Source organism: Choloepus didactylus, chromosome 4, assembly GCF_015220235.1.
Source record: "Choloepus didactylus isolate mChoDid1 chromosome 4, mChoDid1.pri, whole genome shotgun sequence".
NCBI lineage: Eukaryota > Metazoa > Chordata > Mammalia > Pilosa > Megalonychidae > Choloepus > Choloepus didactylus.
Window position 1 is genome coordinate 41,782,362 of NC_051310.1, and position 16,331 is coordinate 41,798,692.

Sequence of the window (16,331 nt, forward strand, 5' to 3'; positions counted from 1 at the left end):
GTGACCACCTTAAGTTGTTCATGTTAAAAATGGGTTTCAACTTTATGAGAAAAGGGGACACATCTAGTTGAAGAGGCTATTGCCTCTGGGTTTTGTGGCTTAGCTGGCATAGGAGTTCTATGAAGAATTTAAGTTTCTGAAGAATAAACTCAGTGAGTGAAACCTTTATAGAGTCTCAGATAGAGATCCAGGTATTTAAGGTTTTCATGACTAATGTTGACTTGAGCTTATCATATTGTGGTCATTTGCCATATCTAGGTGAAGCTTGCATAGGAGTAACCTCCAGGACAGCCTCTAGACTCTATTAGAATTCTCTTAGCCACTGAAACCTTATTTTGTTGCCTTTCTTTCCCCCCTTTTATTCAAAAAGGCATACTCAATCCCTAAATGCTGGGGTCAGGCTCATTCCTGGAATCCATGTCCCATGTTGCCAGGAAGGCTCATTCATCTGGGGGGTCCTGTCCCACATCAGGGGGAGGGTGATGAATCTATTTGCAGAATTAGACTTAGAGAGAGAAAATCCACATTTGAGCAACAAAAGAGGTTCCCTGGAGATGACTCCTAGGCATAATTATAGGTAGGCTTAGCTTCCCCGTTACAACCATAAGTTTCACCCAAGCAAGCCTTAACATTTAGGGCTTGATTTATAAAGTAGGGGGTTCCTAAGTTCACATAGCATACATTATGTCCATGATAATCCATCCATATCTCACATTATCATCACTTAGTTGCACAATCCTCATCACTCTCCATTTGAAACAATTTTCATGACCCAAAACATCTCATAACTCTTGTCAGCCCTTAATTATTTATCTCTAGAATTTGTGTAGTACTAGTATGGTATTCCTATTAATTGTAGTCCCCAGTATGTAATATGTAGATTTTTCCCATATACCCCTCTGTTGTCAATTCTCTGTGCCAGTGTCATACCTTTGTGCTTCCTGTTCCTGCAGCCTTAAGCTCTGATAGTCTACAAGTCTTATTTCCAAAAGGAGGAGTGCTTCTACCAGGAGACACAACAATGATTCCATAGAACTGGAAGTTAAGACTGCCACCTGGCCACTTTCTCATGCCTCTGAATCAACAGGCAAAGAGGGGATTACTGTACTGGCTGGGGTGTTTGATCCTGACTATCAAGGGGAAATAGGACTACACCTACACAATGGAGGTGAATAAGTGTTTGCCTCAAATACAGGAGATCCCCTAGGGTGTCTCTTAGTACTACCATGCCCTGTGATTAAAGTCAATGGAAAACTGCAACAACTTAATCCAGGCAGGACTACCAACAGCCCAGAAACTTTAGAAATGAAGATCTGGTTCACCTCACCAGGCAAAGAACCACAGCCAGCTGAGGTGCCTGCTGAGGGTAAAGGGAACATGGAATGGGTAATTGAAGAACCCAGTTATGAATATGAACTACAGCCATGTGACCAGTTACAGAAATGAGGACTGTAATTGTACGCTATTTCTTCCTTGTTTTGTTATGAGTACATTTGTATATGTACATAAAGCAAGTATCTTTGTTTTCTTCTCAATCTTATCCCCTTATCATATGAGATAAATTGTATTGTTCATGCCATAGTATATAAATTATAGGATATCAAGTTTAAGAGTGAATATTTCCTCACTGCCCTCCCCTCTATGTGGGATCTGACACCCAGGGGAGTGAATCTCCCTGGCAATGTGGAATATGACTCCCATAGAGGAATCTAGACTCAGCATCATGGGATGGAGAACATCTTCTTGACCAAAAGGGGAATGTGAAATGAAATGAAATAAGCTTCAGTGGCAGAGAGATTGCAAAAGGAGCCGGTGGGCACTCTTACATACAATATAGACAACACTTTTTAGGTTCTAGTGAATTGGAATAGCTAGCAGTAAATACTCGAAACTATCAAACTACAACCCAGAACCCATGAATCTTGAAGACGATTGTATAAAAATGTAGCTTATGAGGGGTGACAGTGTGATCGGGAAAGCTATATTGACCACACTCCCCTTTGTCCGGTGTATGGCTGGATGAGTAGAAAAATGGGGGCAAAAAAGACAAAAAAACAAAACAGGCACCCAGTGTTCTTTTTTACTTTAATTGTTCTAATAGTTCTTTTCCACATTAATTTTTATTCTTATTATTTGTGTGTGTGTGGTAATGAAAATGTTCAAAAATTAATTTTGGTGATGAATGCATAAGTATGTAATGGTACTGTGAACAATTGAATGTATGTTTTGTATGACTGCATGGTATGGGAATATATCTCAATAAAAATGAATTTAAAGAAAAGAGTGAATATTTCCCAAGGACTTGCACCCTATTCCGGAGAGATTTAGTGTGTTTCCAGTTGTATGCAGGACAATTGATTACTGTTAGGTGAAAAATAGTTCTGTTACTGTTTTTTATTTGGAGATTAAGTGTGGTTTAAGGTGATTTATATAGTTGCCAAGTTGACAAGGGGTAGACTGTGATGGTTAGGTTCATGTGCCAACTTGGACAGGTAATGGTGCCCAGTTTTCTGGTCAAACAAGCACTGGTCTGTTACTGCAAGGACATTTCATGGACTTAAATCATCAGTAAGTTGATTGCATTTATGGCTGATTACATCTACAATCAACTAAGGAGAGTTTCTTCAGCCATGAGAGACATTTCATACATTCAGTTGAAGGCTTTAAAAAGAGAAGTCATGCTTCAGCAGTCAGAGGAGAGAATTTTCATCTCTACTTCAGCCATCCAGCTTCTCTTGGGGAATTCATCAAAACCTTCATCAGAGTTGCCAGCTTGCAACCTGACCTATGGAGTTCAAACTCATGCATTTCCACAGTTGTGTGAGACACTTTTTAAAATCTCATGATATTTACAGACATCTCCTGTAGGGAACACTGAGCAATATAATGGTAAGATGCCCAAATAGCCAAAACCATCTTGAAAAGGAAGAATGAAGTTGGAGGAATCAAAGGTCCCAATTTTAAAATTTATTACAAAGCTACAGTAATGAAAACAGTATGGTATTGGCACAGGACAGAAATATACACCAATGGATTCAAATTGAGGGTTCAGAAATAAACCCTCACATATGGCCAATTGATTTTTTAAATTCAATTTTATTAAGATATATTCACATACGATACAATCATCCAAAGTGTACACTCAATTGTTCAAAGTACCATCATCTAGTTGTGCATTCATCACCCCAGTCTATTTTTTGAACATTTTCCTTGTACCAGAAAAAGTGAAAATAAGAGTAAAAAATAAAAGTAAAAAGGAACACCCAAATCATCTCCCCCCACTCTGTTATTCATTTAGCTTTTGTCCACATTTTTCTACTCATCCATCCATACATTGGGTAAAAGGAGTGTGATCCACAAGGCTTTCACAATCACACTGTCACCTCTTGTAAGCTACATTGCTATACAATCATCTTCAAGAGTCAAGGTTACTGAGTTGCAGTCTGATAGTTTCAGGTATTTATTTCTAGCTATTTCAATGTATTAAAACCTAAACAGGGTTATTTATGTAGTGCATAAGAATGCCCACCAGAGTGACCTCTTGACTCCAGTTGGAATCTCTCAGCCACTGAAACTTTATTTCATTTCATTTCACATCCCCCTTTTGGTCAACAAGATGCTCTCAATCCCACAATGCCAGATTCAGATTCATCCCCGGGAGTCATATCCCACGTGGCCAGGGAGATTTACACTCCTGGGAGTCAGATCATAAGGGCAAGTCCTGTGATAGAGAACTACGCACATCAAACCGCACATCAAACCGCCAGTCCTCAATGTTTCTGAAAACATCAGCAACAATCCAGGTGAGGGAGCCCAACACCTCTGCATTTCCCCCCAGCTCCTAGGGTGACCCCACATATATATTTTTATTCTTTGTCCAAATTACTTTGGGATGTGTCACTATTTCACACTAACCTATGCAAACCTACCAGGTCTCACTTCCTATTAAAGGTTCCATGTAATTATGGTACTTGAACAAACTGTATGAGTTAAATTGTTTAGGAAATATAGATCTTGTACCAACTAAACATCTCTTCCCTTGGTATCCCATGGAATATGAAGTTTTAAAACTCAGTCAGACCCAGGGAAGTGAATCTCCCTGGCAACGTGGAATATGACTCCCAGGGAGGAATGTAGACCTGGCACCGTGGGACGGAGAACATCTTCTTGACCAAAAGGGGGATGTGAAAGGAAATGAAATAAGCTTCAGTGGCAGAGAGATTCCAAAAGGAGCCGAGAGGTCACTCTGGTGGGCACTCTTATGCACACTTTAGACAACCCTTTTTAGGTTCTAAAGAATTGGGGTAGCTGGTGGTGGATACCTGAAACTATCAAACTACAACCCAGAACCCATGAATCTTGAAGACAGTTGTATAAAAATGTAGCTTATGAGGGGTGACAATGGGATTGGGAAAGCCATAAGGACCAAACACCACTTTGTCTAGTTTATGGATGGATGTGTAGAAAAGTAGGGGAAGGAAACAAACAGACAAAGGTACCCAGTGTTCTTTTTTACTTCAATTGCTCTTTTTCACTCTAATTATTATTCTTGTTATTTTTGTGTGTGTGCTAATGAAGGTGTCAGGGATTGATTTAGGTGATGAATGTACAACTATGTAATGGTACTGTAAACAATCGAAAGTACAATTTGTTTTGTATGACTGCGTGGTATGTGAATCTATCTCAATAAAATGATTATTAAAAAAAAAAAAAAAAAAAACTCAGTCAGTATTACCTTTTACCCTTTGGCTAATTGATTTTTGACAAGGATGCCAAGGTCACTAAATAGAGAAAGGAAAGTTTCTTCAACAAATGGTGCTGGGAAAACTGGGTATCCATATGGAAAACAATGAAGGTGGACCCCTACCTCACACCATATAAAAAATTAGCTTGAAATAGATCAAAGACCTAAATATAAGAACCAAATCTATAAAACTCCTAGAAGAAAACATAAGGAAGCATCTTCAGGACCTTGGGTTAGACAAAGGTTTCTTAGACTTTACAACAAAAGTGCAAGTAACAAAAGAAAAAAGATAAAAATAGATCTTCAAAATTAAAAATTTTCATGCATCAAAGACTCCACCATGAAAGTAAAAAGACAACTACGGAATGGTAGAAAATATTTGGAAACCACATATTTAATAAGGGTTTAGTATCCAGACTATATAAAGAAATCCTTCAACTTAACAACAAAAAGATAAACAACACAATTTAAAAATGGGCAAAAGATTTGAATAGACATTTCTCCAAAGAAGATTTACAAATGGCCAAAAAGCTCATGAAAAGATACTCATCATTAGCTATTAGGGAAATGCAAATAAAAACCACAGTGAGATACCATTTCACATCCACTAGAATGGCTACTATTAAAAAAAATAGAGAAAATCAGTGTTCAAGAGGAAGTGGAGAAATAGGAACACTCATTCAATGTTGGTGGGAATGTAAAATGGTGCCGTTACTGTGGAAACTGGCAGTTCCTCAGAAAGTTAAGTATAGATTTACCATATGACCTGGCAACCCCATTTCTAGGTATATACCCAAAAGAATTGAAAACAGGGTCTCAAACAGATATTTGCACACCAATGTGGCATTATTCACCATTGCCAAAAGATGGAAGCAACCCAAGTGTCCATCAACCTATGAATGGATAATCAAAATGGGGTATGTGCTCATTTGCTAATGCTTCTGTTATACAAAATACCAGAAATGGATTGGCTTTTATAAAGAGGATTTATTCAGCTACAAATTTACAGTTCAAAGGCCATAAAATTGTCCAAACTAAGGCATCAGCAAGAGGATACCTTCACTGAAGGAAGGCCATGGCATTCGGAACAACTTTGTCAACTGGGAAGGCATGTGGCTGGCATCTGCTAGTCCTTTGCTCCCGGGTTGTGCTTCAAAATGGCTTTCTCCAAAATGTCTCTGGGCTTCTGAGTTTGCTTCTCTCTCTCAGCTCCTGTGCATCCTTGCTTCTTTCTCCCAGGGTGTTTCTCTCTAAGCATCTGGGAGTTCTCTGTTAGCTTCTCTGGGGCAAACTCTGGGCTTCATCTCTTAGCTTAGCATCTCCAAACACCCTTCTGTCTGCATCTCCAAGCATCAATATCAGTGTTGGTTCTTGAGCTCCCTTAAGTAGTTCAGTGAACTAATCAAGACCCACCCTGATGGGTGGGGCCACACTTCCATGGAAATAATTTAATCAAAGATTTCACCCACAGTTGGGTGAGTCACATCTCGCACAGAACCAATCAAAATATTCCACCCCACAAGATTGGGTTAAAAGATCATGGCTCCTCTGGGTTCCATAACAGTTTCAAACCGGCACAGGGTATACACATACAACGGGATATTATTCATCTGTAAAAGGAATGAAGTTCTGATACATGCAACAGCATAGATGAATCTTTAAGACATCATGCTGAGTGAAATAAGCCAGACATAAATGGACAAATATTATATGATCTCAATGATATGAAATAATTAGAACAAGCAAATTTAGAGTCAGAAACTAGAATACTGGTTACCAGAGGCTGGTGTGGGGGTAGAAAATGGAGAGTAAATTCTTGATTGGTACATAATTTCTGTTTGGGGTGATGGAAAAGTTTTGGTAAAGGATGGTTGTGATAGTAGCACAGCAACGTGAATTTAATTAACAATATTGAATTATATATTTGAATGTGGTTTAAGGGAAAATTTTAGGTTTTGTATATGTTACTATAATAAAAATTTTTTAAATAAAACCATAGGATGTACAATACAGTGAACCCTATTGTAAATTACGGACTATAGTTAATAGTACAATTAGAATATTCTTTCCTCAATTGTAACAAAGTTACCACACTAATGCAAGGTGTTAATAATAGGGAAAACTTTTCATGTGAGGGAGAGTATATGGGAACTCTGTATTTTCTGCATGGTGTTTCTATAAACCAAGTTATCTAATAAAAAAAAAAAGGAAAAAAATTGTTGATTGGCTATGGAATACTATACTATGTAGGGGTTAAAAACAATGAGGTAGATCTATGAATACTAAGCAAACGACTTTCTTCTTGAAGGATAAGTGGGATTGTGGAAGTAGGTAAATATGGATTTTAACTTATTGCCTTGGCTAAATTTTTTTTTAATGTTAAAAAATACTTGAAAATACTTAACACTTTAGGGGAAAATGCCAGTAGCACTGGAGTGGATTTATACATAGGAGAAAGAGGAATAACTAATGGAATAAGGTCCATGAAGCAATAAAATGAGATGAGTTCCAGAGTCCAGTGGAAGAAGTGTGCTTGGATAAGAGGAGTTTTGTGGTGGGGAGACCTGAAGTTGAAGGAGCTGTCAACTGATGACCTCTGTAATCTTTGCAAAGTGGATGGGGAGGTCAAAGCTGAGTCGAGGGCTTAGGGAGTGTACTCAATTTGTGAGGGCTTAGGAAAGTAATTACAGTTATATTAAAAAAATTATTTTATTTAATCCTTGTATCAATCCCATGAAGTATTATCTCCATTTTACAAATGTAGAAATGGAAACACAGTGATTACCTAATTTACACAAGACTGTATAGCTGATGAATGATGGATCCATTTTATGTATTTCTAACCCAAGCCTCTGTGACTTCAACTTACTGACCTGTCTAGACCTCACTTACCTCAGCAGTGAAGTGGAAATGGTCCTAAGTGACTCCATCCTCTAATGCAGTGGTTCCCATAGTGGAGTGGGAGGGACATCCAGGTGTACATGATGGTCTGTTAGGGTGTTGGGAGAAAATGTTAGATTTCTATTTATAAATATTTTTAATTTTAAAAAGGAAAGAAATTAAGCTTTGCTGATACTGAATGTAAAGATAGATGCTGGCATAGTTACTTGGTTTGGACCCCAGATGTTAAGAGTCCTTTTGGTATCTTGAGGGAGGCATAGGGCTTCTACAGTACAGGCAGGTTGACGGTGGTGCTCCCCCATATTATATTTTTTATAGTTAAGGAATGGCATCAATGTGTTAATTTTTGTAGAAATAAGACTTCCACTTAGCAGAATCTTTTTAATACAGCCTATGCTGAAATGGGGATTGACCATGTAGATACCTGGATTCACTCAGAGGTTTGCTAGGTATCTGTTGTCAAAGTGTTAGGAGTTGTCAGATTTATAAATAGCTTGCAATTTTCTTGCAAAAAGACAAGGGTTTGAAGTTTGCTGACTTTTTCAATGATAACAAGGTAGCTGTTAATCGACTGCTACTTTACAGATATTAAAAAATAATTTTTAAAAAATCTGTTCCTTCAAGGTAAGTTGATATTTTAATGAGTAAGGAAACAACCACTTTCTGAAAGCTATTTCAAAAGAATATTTTGAAAAATGATACGTGAAACTATTTCCATTTTGGTGTGTATATGTGTTTTTGTTGTTTTTTTTTTTTTGTCAGAAATATAGGAACATGTCTCCAATAAAAAAGTTCATATTTGCACATATAAGACCTTGGAAACAGATTTCTACCATGCTTAGGGATCTTCAAAACAAAAGAGACTCTGTGAATTTTAAACACATTTGTCAAAAATATAAAAAAATTAATGCCTTCTCATTTCTTTGCAAATGCAACTGATTGATATCATGGAAGATGAAAATTAACTGGCTGAATATGCATTAAAACTTTGGTATAATTGGTAAATCATACTGAAAAATTAGTTTCATGATTGAGTAAGCCCGGCCAACTATTCTTCCCTTTTCATGAGGTATAGTTCCATTAAAACCAAGTAATATAAACTGATCATGGAAACAAACCTTTGAAATCATAATATTCCAACATGTTAAAGCACTGTTTCAAAAATAATGAATCATAGTCAATCAAACTGCTTTTACTTAAAAAAAAATTAGCGGAGCAAAAAGGATTTTTTGTACAGATAATAAAATTTTAAAATATTATGTTTGTTTCAGCTTCATTTCATCCTTCAATATTAATTTTTAGACATTTTTGTGATTTTAAAATGTATAAATATATTAGAACAATATTTCATGTACATATTGTATAAATAACATGGGATGCCTATTAAATTTTTTTTTAATGAGGGTTTGTCATAAAATAATTTGGAGATCATTGTTTAATGCAGGGTTTCCCAACCTCAGCACTGTTGACATTTTGTATTGGATAATTCCTTGTGGATGTTTAGCAGCATCCCTAGCCTGTAGTCACTAGCTGCCAGTGGCACCCCACCCTCTTCCCCTACCATTGGGAAAATAAAAAATTCCTCTGGATATTGATAAATATCCTTGTGGTAGGTTTGCCAGATTTAGAAAAACAAAAATAAAATCAAAACAAAACAAAACAAAGACCAAAAAAAACAGGAGTTACTAAAAATCATTCATTGTTTATCTGAAATTCAAATTTAACTGGGTGTCCTGTGTTTTATCCAATAATCCTAAGGGAAGGAGTCATCCCTTCCCTCCCCTCCCCATTGAAAACCTTTGTATAACGTATTATACCTATGCCTACAATATTCTCTACATCTCCCAGCCCCCATCCTGCCTGTCCCTTACCTTCTAAACTCTTCCACTGTGCCCTCTGGAACTAATGACCTATAACTTGCAAATGCCCCTACATTTTTAAGCTTTCTCTCTAATTTCTTATCTTTATTAAAATCTGACTCTCTTTCTGAAAGACACCATTCTCCCTTTGTCCACCCAAATGGTGGCTGTTTATACTCTCAGATTACATACACCTCAGAGAGGAGAGAGGTAAGGAAATTTAAAATAAGTAAAAACAAGTAACTGGTAACTCCAATGGAAAACTATGCATTGTTTATAGTACACATGTCCAATTCTAGCCTTTTATTGTCTTTGAGGCATTTTACAACTCTGCAAATTGTAAATAACTAATAGTAATGCAAAATAATTCTCGTCTATAGGCATGCAAATAAATTCTGTCCAGTGGAAGTTCAATTGATTTCCCTCAGCCACTATGGAAAGAAGCCAGTTTTGTCTCCATGTTCAAGTTCATTTCAATATTTCTGATCTATAAATGTGTCTGTTCTTTGGATTCACCTTTGAACATCTTACTGGTTCTCTCATTAATAATTAGTTAATGAAAATCTTTACTCTTATTCATTTTATATCTGTATAAGAGTCATGATTTTACCTTTTATTTATTTTGAAAAGTATCCTTTAACAAACATGGGGTTGGTATTCTTTTGTTTCCCATTGCTGCTTCCAGACTATAATTCTTTTACCTCTACTTATAAAACAAAATCAAAAGACAACATGGTAAATTAATGTTGCTGAATTGAACACTTAAAAATGGTTAAAGTGGCAGATTTTATGTTATAAATGTTACCATAATAACAAAAAGAAAGCAAGCAAGAAAAGCCAGCTTCTTTGATTTCCATACTGTTTACCTACCCTACTCTTTTCTTCATCTCATTGTTTTTATCTACTGTCTTCCCTCCCCCTGAGTCAAGCAAATACTTTGGCACAGTATTCCTCTCCAGCACAAGCCATACTATCATCCTGGATGACTTCAACAATCAAGGATGATCCATCTACTAGTGCCTTGGCCACTCGTTTTCTTGATTTCCTCAGTATCCTTCTCTTTTAACTCCACCTGAGCCATCCTCTCCATCCATCTCCCCTTAGACCTTGTCATTATTGATAACTGTGCCAGTTGCAGAATCATTAATTCAAGCATCTTCTTTGATCAAAACCTCTTCTTTCAACTTGTCTGTTAACTATCCCTACAACAATTTTCTTTGACCTCACTGGGAGCCTCTCAATTTCTTTTTTATTTCCCCCTATCTAGTTTAGATTCCATGGTCTATAATTTCGATATATTGCCAAGACCCTCAACTCCATTGTTCCTCAACTTTTTTCACTTCATCTATCTGGAAAATTCCAAACCTAAATGAACCTAGTTATCTGCTTTTTCTATGGACCTGGTTATGGGCAGTTGTGCACTATTCTAGAAAGCCGCACACTAGGGCAGAGTGGTTCCAGAGGAATTCCAAATGAATCCTCGACATCACCCAGAACTCAGGTCATCTTACTCCTAGTTTTCACTGTTTCAGACCTTCCCCTCTTTCATCAATCTTCAGATTCCTCCCTCCTCACCCCACCCTCTCAGTAGATGATCTTGCCCCACTCCTTCATAGAGAAAATAGAAACCACCATATGGGCACTCCTCATCTTACTATCAAACATACAACCCTACCTTCACTTGCACCCATCCTATCCTCCTCTGCTGTTTCAACAGAGAAGCTGACCTTCCTCCTAACCGGGGCCAAGTTCTTCTCCTGTGCTTTGGACCCCATTCCTTCTACTGTCTCAAAACTACCTGCCATAGACTAGACAATACAGTTTTGTCATATATATTTTCAACTTCTCTCTCTGAATGGGTCCTCAATGTTTTTTAGACAGTCTCAATTTTTTTTATGTTAAAAAAATAAAAACCTTCTTGAATTCTATGTTCCCTTCCAACCACTCACCTCACTGTCTCCATTTCCTTTCCTTCTACTCATTGTTCAGCCTATTCCCCTGGGGGTCTGGGCCATCGAACCCCTGAAGGAGCTCCAGCTAAGATCATTGGTGACCTCCATGTCAACAAATCTGATGTTGTTCAGTCATCTTTTTGATTCTTCAGGAACAGTTTATACCAGTGACCATTTCCTCCTTCTTGAAATGTTCCTTTGCCACAGCTTCTATGACACAACACTCCCAAAGTTTTTCTTATACTCCTGGCCACTCCTCCTGACTCCCTGGCAAGTGTAACCTCCTTTATACAAGCACTAATCTTAAGCATCCCTCAAAGCTTGGTCACACACCCTCTTCTCTTTTCTTCCTACTTGATAACTTCCCCCAACTATTGTCATCTACACCTAGGACTTCACCATTCACCTCTGTATTGATGACTCCATCCCTGACCATGCATCTGAACTCAGGCTATCTGATCCATCAAATCATCTTGGAAGTCTCAGAGGCACTTCAAAGTCGAAGTGTATATAATTGAACTCAGGATTTTCCCCTTCAAAATTTGGCCTTTTCTAGGAGTCCTATCTCAGTGAATGGTTACACAAGTCAGAAACTGTTATCAGACCAAGGTGGTGGATTCTTTTGCCTGATGCACTCAAATGACCAATTCCTGAGATACCAGGATTTCAAAGAGAGAAAGAGTGTTATTGCTAGGCATGAAGCAGAAGAACAGATGGCCTTATTGGTCCAAAATCTGTCTCCCCAAACAGCAGAAATTCTGATAGTTTTATAGCATCAAAAGATGGGCAGGTTTTAGGATAACGAGTACAATGGCACTAGATGATATGATTAGAAGTGATCTAATTGTTGAGCATGCACAGATTGATTACATGCTTAGTCACAGAACCTATGTAAGAAAACGGTGGCCTTAATATGATGATGGGCACGATTTTTAGTATTATAATGAGGTATAGGTGACTTGTAAATTAAAGTCTAAGCTACTGTGTATGTCAAGCAGGCCCATTTTGGTTAGAACCAGCTTCAGTTATCAAGATAACTTTGAACTTGGAGTGGGTTAGCTCTGGGCTAACCCAAGACCCTTCATTAATAATGAAGGGGCTGTCTTACTGATCATAAGACTCTAAAGTAGAAAAACTGGATAAATGGGTACAAATGAAGTTTAGTCACAAGGTTTTCACAATCACAAGGGCACAAGATAAAGGCCATACAATCACTATCAGAGATCAAGGCAGCTGGATTACACTTCAGGTTTCAGATATTTCCCTCCGTATACTCTAATATACCAGAAAGTAAAAAGGAATATCTATACAATGATTCAGTAATTATCATCAGTCCTCAAACCCTAACTTCTCATTTTGTCCTTCACCCCCCACCCTCTGTAACCCATCACCAAACGCTATCATTTTTTTTCTTAAACCCATCTACTTCACTCCAGATTCACTTTCACTTACCTTGTTTAGACTACCATCGTCTCTCCCCTATACTATTGCAAAAGCTTCCCAATCATTCTACTCTAATCCACTCCTAGTCCCTTCCAATCCTTTCTTTTCATAGTAGCCAAAATAATCTTACAAAATGTATATCTGATTGTATAAACTCCCTGTTTAAACCTCTTCAGTGGCCTTTAGGTAAAGACTAAAATCCTTAACACGGCCAGGCCCCTGCAGAATTTACCAGCTGTTTACCAGCATCCTCACTGATCTCGTTCCCCCACAGGGTCTTGCATGTGCTGCTGCCCTTGCTTCTAGCACCCACACTCAACCACCACTTTGCCCCATTTAGATCTACTCTTCAGATCACAGTTTTCCTTAATGTCTCTAATAAGATTCTCCCATTTATAGTCTCTTATCATCATCATTATCATCATTATAGCTGACACTCAGACATGTTTACTTCAAGTCAGATCCAAGGGCTCTACTAATAACAATTTATTTATCATAACAACACCATTTTACATATGAAGTACATATTTTATGTACCACAGCTGATACTTTCTTCATCTGCAAAATAAGACAATACTTTCTTCATAGGATGGTTGAGAAGATTAAATGGGTTATATCTAAGTAAAGAACTTAGAACAGTGCAAGCCCCCACAGGGTAAATACTTGGTAAATGTTATCAAGTGTTAATATTATTGTAGTCTAGTATTATTTGTACGGTGCTTTGATCAAAGTCTGTCTCTATCACTGGCTCTGGGAAAATGGGTCGTCTCCTTTTTTGCTTTTATATCCCTTGGGTCTATCTAGTGCAGTGCCTGGCACATAGTTGGTGCTCAATAAACATTTTTGAATGAATGATAGCTCATGTCCGAACTCATGAGATTTTTATAAAGCTAAAGAACAAATGCATGTAAAGTACTTTTTAAAACTATAAAGAAGTAGAGAAATGTTAAACATTTAAATGGTAAACTGTGGTGATAACTGCAAGCATGACAAGAATATTGGGAAATGAAAACTAATGTGGCCTGCATTTGTCGGAGAAGGGGTTTGTAGAAGAGGTGGACCTCAAAGGATGTATAGACTCTGGATGGATGAAGAGAAGGCAAGATGGGAGAACAGTGTGAGCAGTGGGACATGTAGGGTAGAATGGGCCACCAGGCTGGTTGATGATTGCATAATGAGGAGAAATGCAATCTAGTTATAGATACAGTGGAGACAAGTCATGAAAGGATTGGAGGGGGCAGATAAAGAAGTCTGGACCTTATTTTACAGAGAAAAGGGAATGCATTGAGCAGGAGTATTTCTAGAGCTTCCTATGGACCAAGCACTTAGAGATGCTGGGTGAGATGCTCTGGGATTTAATTATTTTGTGATTTAAATAAGGATTACCTTCCAGTAAGCTCATAAATAGACAGATATACTACCTGTATCAACTTAAGAGGGATCTGTAATCAAGAATCCTGATTCTACTTATACTGAGTTCATGTAGTTTATTCAGAAGGAAGGGGGAATAAGCTTATAAATACATACTGTGGTCAGTTGCATTTTTCAGGAGGCTGCTCTCAGTCATCACTGAAACTGAAAGACACAAAGGCAGTTTAAATTTGACTTCTAAACCACAGGGCCTTCTTGCTTCTCCTTGACCATATGTTACTTTGGGAGGGGCTTTGCCCAATTATATTATTAAAATTATGTTTCACTTACTGGCGATGCACAATAAACATTACAGGCCCATGCGACCATCTCTGAAAAGAAATCTTGGCTAAATGGTGACATTTAGGTCTCTGCAACAGACATTTAGGTTTCTGCAACAGTTTCTCATGCCACTCACCAGGGTTATTCATGTGGAAACCTAAAACTAAAAATAAATAAAAACAGCTGGCTCATGATGATTTTGTCAAGAATGCTTCAAATATACAAAACCCAGATGGTTGACATAGACTAGGCTGGGATGGTAAACCACTGAGTAAATGTCAAATGAATAATCGTGATCATTGAGAATTTCTGTCCACTTTCATTCCATAAAATTTATTTCAAACTAAATTTCTTTATTCATCATGAAGAATCATGTATGGCAAACTTGAACCAAATGTCAGGAAAGTAAGTTCAAATGTGATTTGTCAATTCTAGTAGCAAATACTTTTCTAACCTTACTGAATGCAATTACTTTACATCCTGGGAACTCATGTCAAGAACTGCGAAAAATGCCCCTTTTAAAAAATGAATTAGAAAAAATTAGCAGAAGGAAATTTGGGAAATTTACAAATATGTGGAAATAATACACTCTAAAATAACTGGTGGTTCAAAAGAGAAATCACAAAGGAAATTAGCAAATACATTGAGATGAATAAAAACAACCACACAACATACAAAAACTTGTGGGATGCAAATAAAATAGTGCTTAAAGAGAAATTTATATATGTAAACACCTATATTAAAAGGAAGGAAAGATCTCAAATAAATACCCTAACTTCCACTTTAAGAAATTAGAAAAAGAAGAGCAAACTAAACCCATATCAAGCAGAAGGAACAAAATAATAAAGAATAGAGCAGAAATACATGAAATAGATAATAGAAAAACAATAGAGAAAATCAATAAAACCCAAAGTTGGTTCTTTGGAAATATCAACAGTGTCAACAAATCTTTAGCTAGACTGATGAAAAACAAAAGAAAGACACAAATAACTAAGAGCAGACATCACTACTAATGTTACAGAAATAAAAAGGATTATAAGGGAATACTATGAACATGCCAACAAATTAGATAACCTGGATAAAATGAGCAAATTCCTAGAAGTATACAAAGTACCAAAACTGAATCAAGAAGAAACAGAAAATCTGAATAGGACTATAACAGTGTGCCAGTTTGAATGTATTATGTCCCCCAAAACACCATTATCTTTGTTGCAGTCTTGTGTGGGCAGGAAACGTATTGGTGTTGATTGGGTTGGAGACTTTTGATTGGCTGTTTCTTTGGAGATGTGACCACTCAACTGTGGGCGAGATCTTTCATTGGATAATTTCCATTCAGCATGGCCTTGATTAGTTTACTGGAGCACTATATAAGCTCAGACAGAAGGAGCAAGCTTGCTACAGCCAAGAGGGACACTTTGAAGAACGCACAGGAGCTGAGAGAGTAGCTTCAGCTTACAGAGACATTTTGGAGATGGCCTTTGAAAGCAGACTTTTGCTCCAGAGAAGCTAAGAGAGGACAAATGCCACACGAGCAACTAAGAGAGACATTTTTGAGGAGCTGAAGCCTAGGGAGGAACATCCTGGGAGACAGCCATTTTGAAACCAGAACTCCGGAGCAGATACCAGTCACGTGCCTTCCCAGCTAACAGAGGTTTTCCAGACACCATTGGCCATCCTCCAGTGAAGGCACCCAGTTGTTGATGTGTTACCTTGGACACTTTATGGCCTTAAGACTGTAAC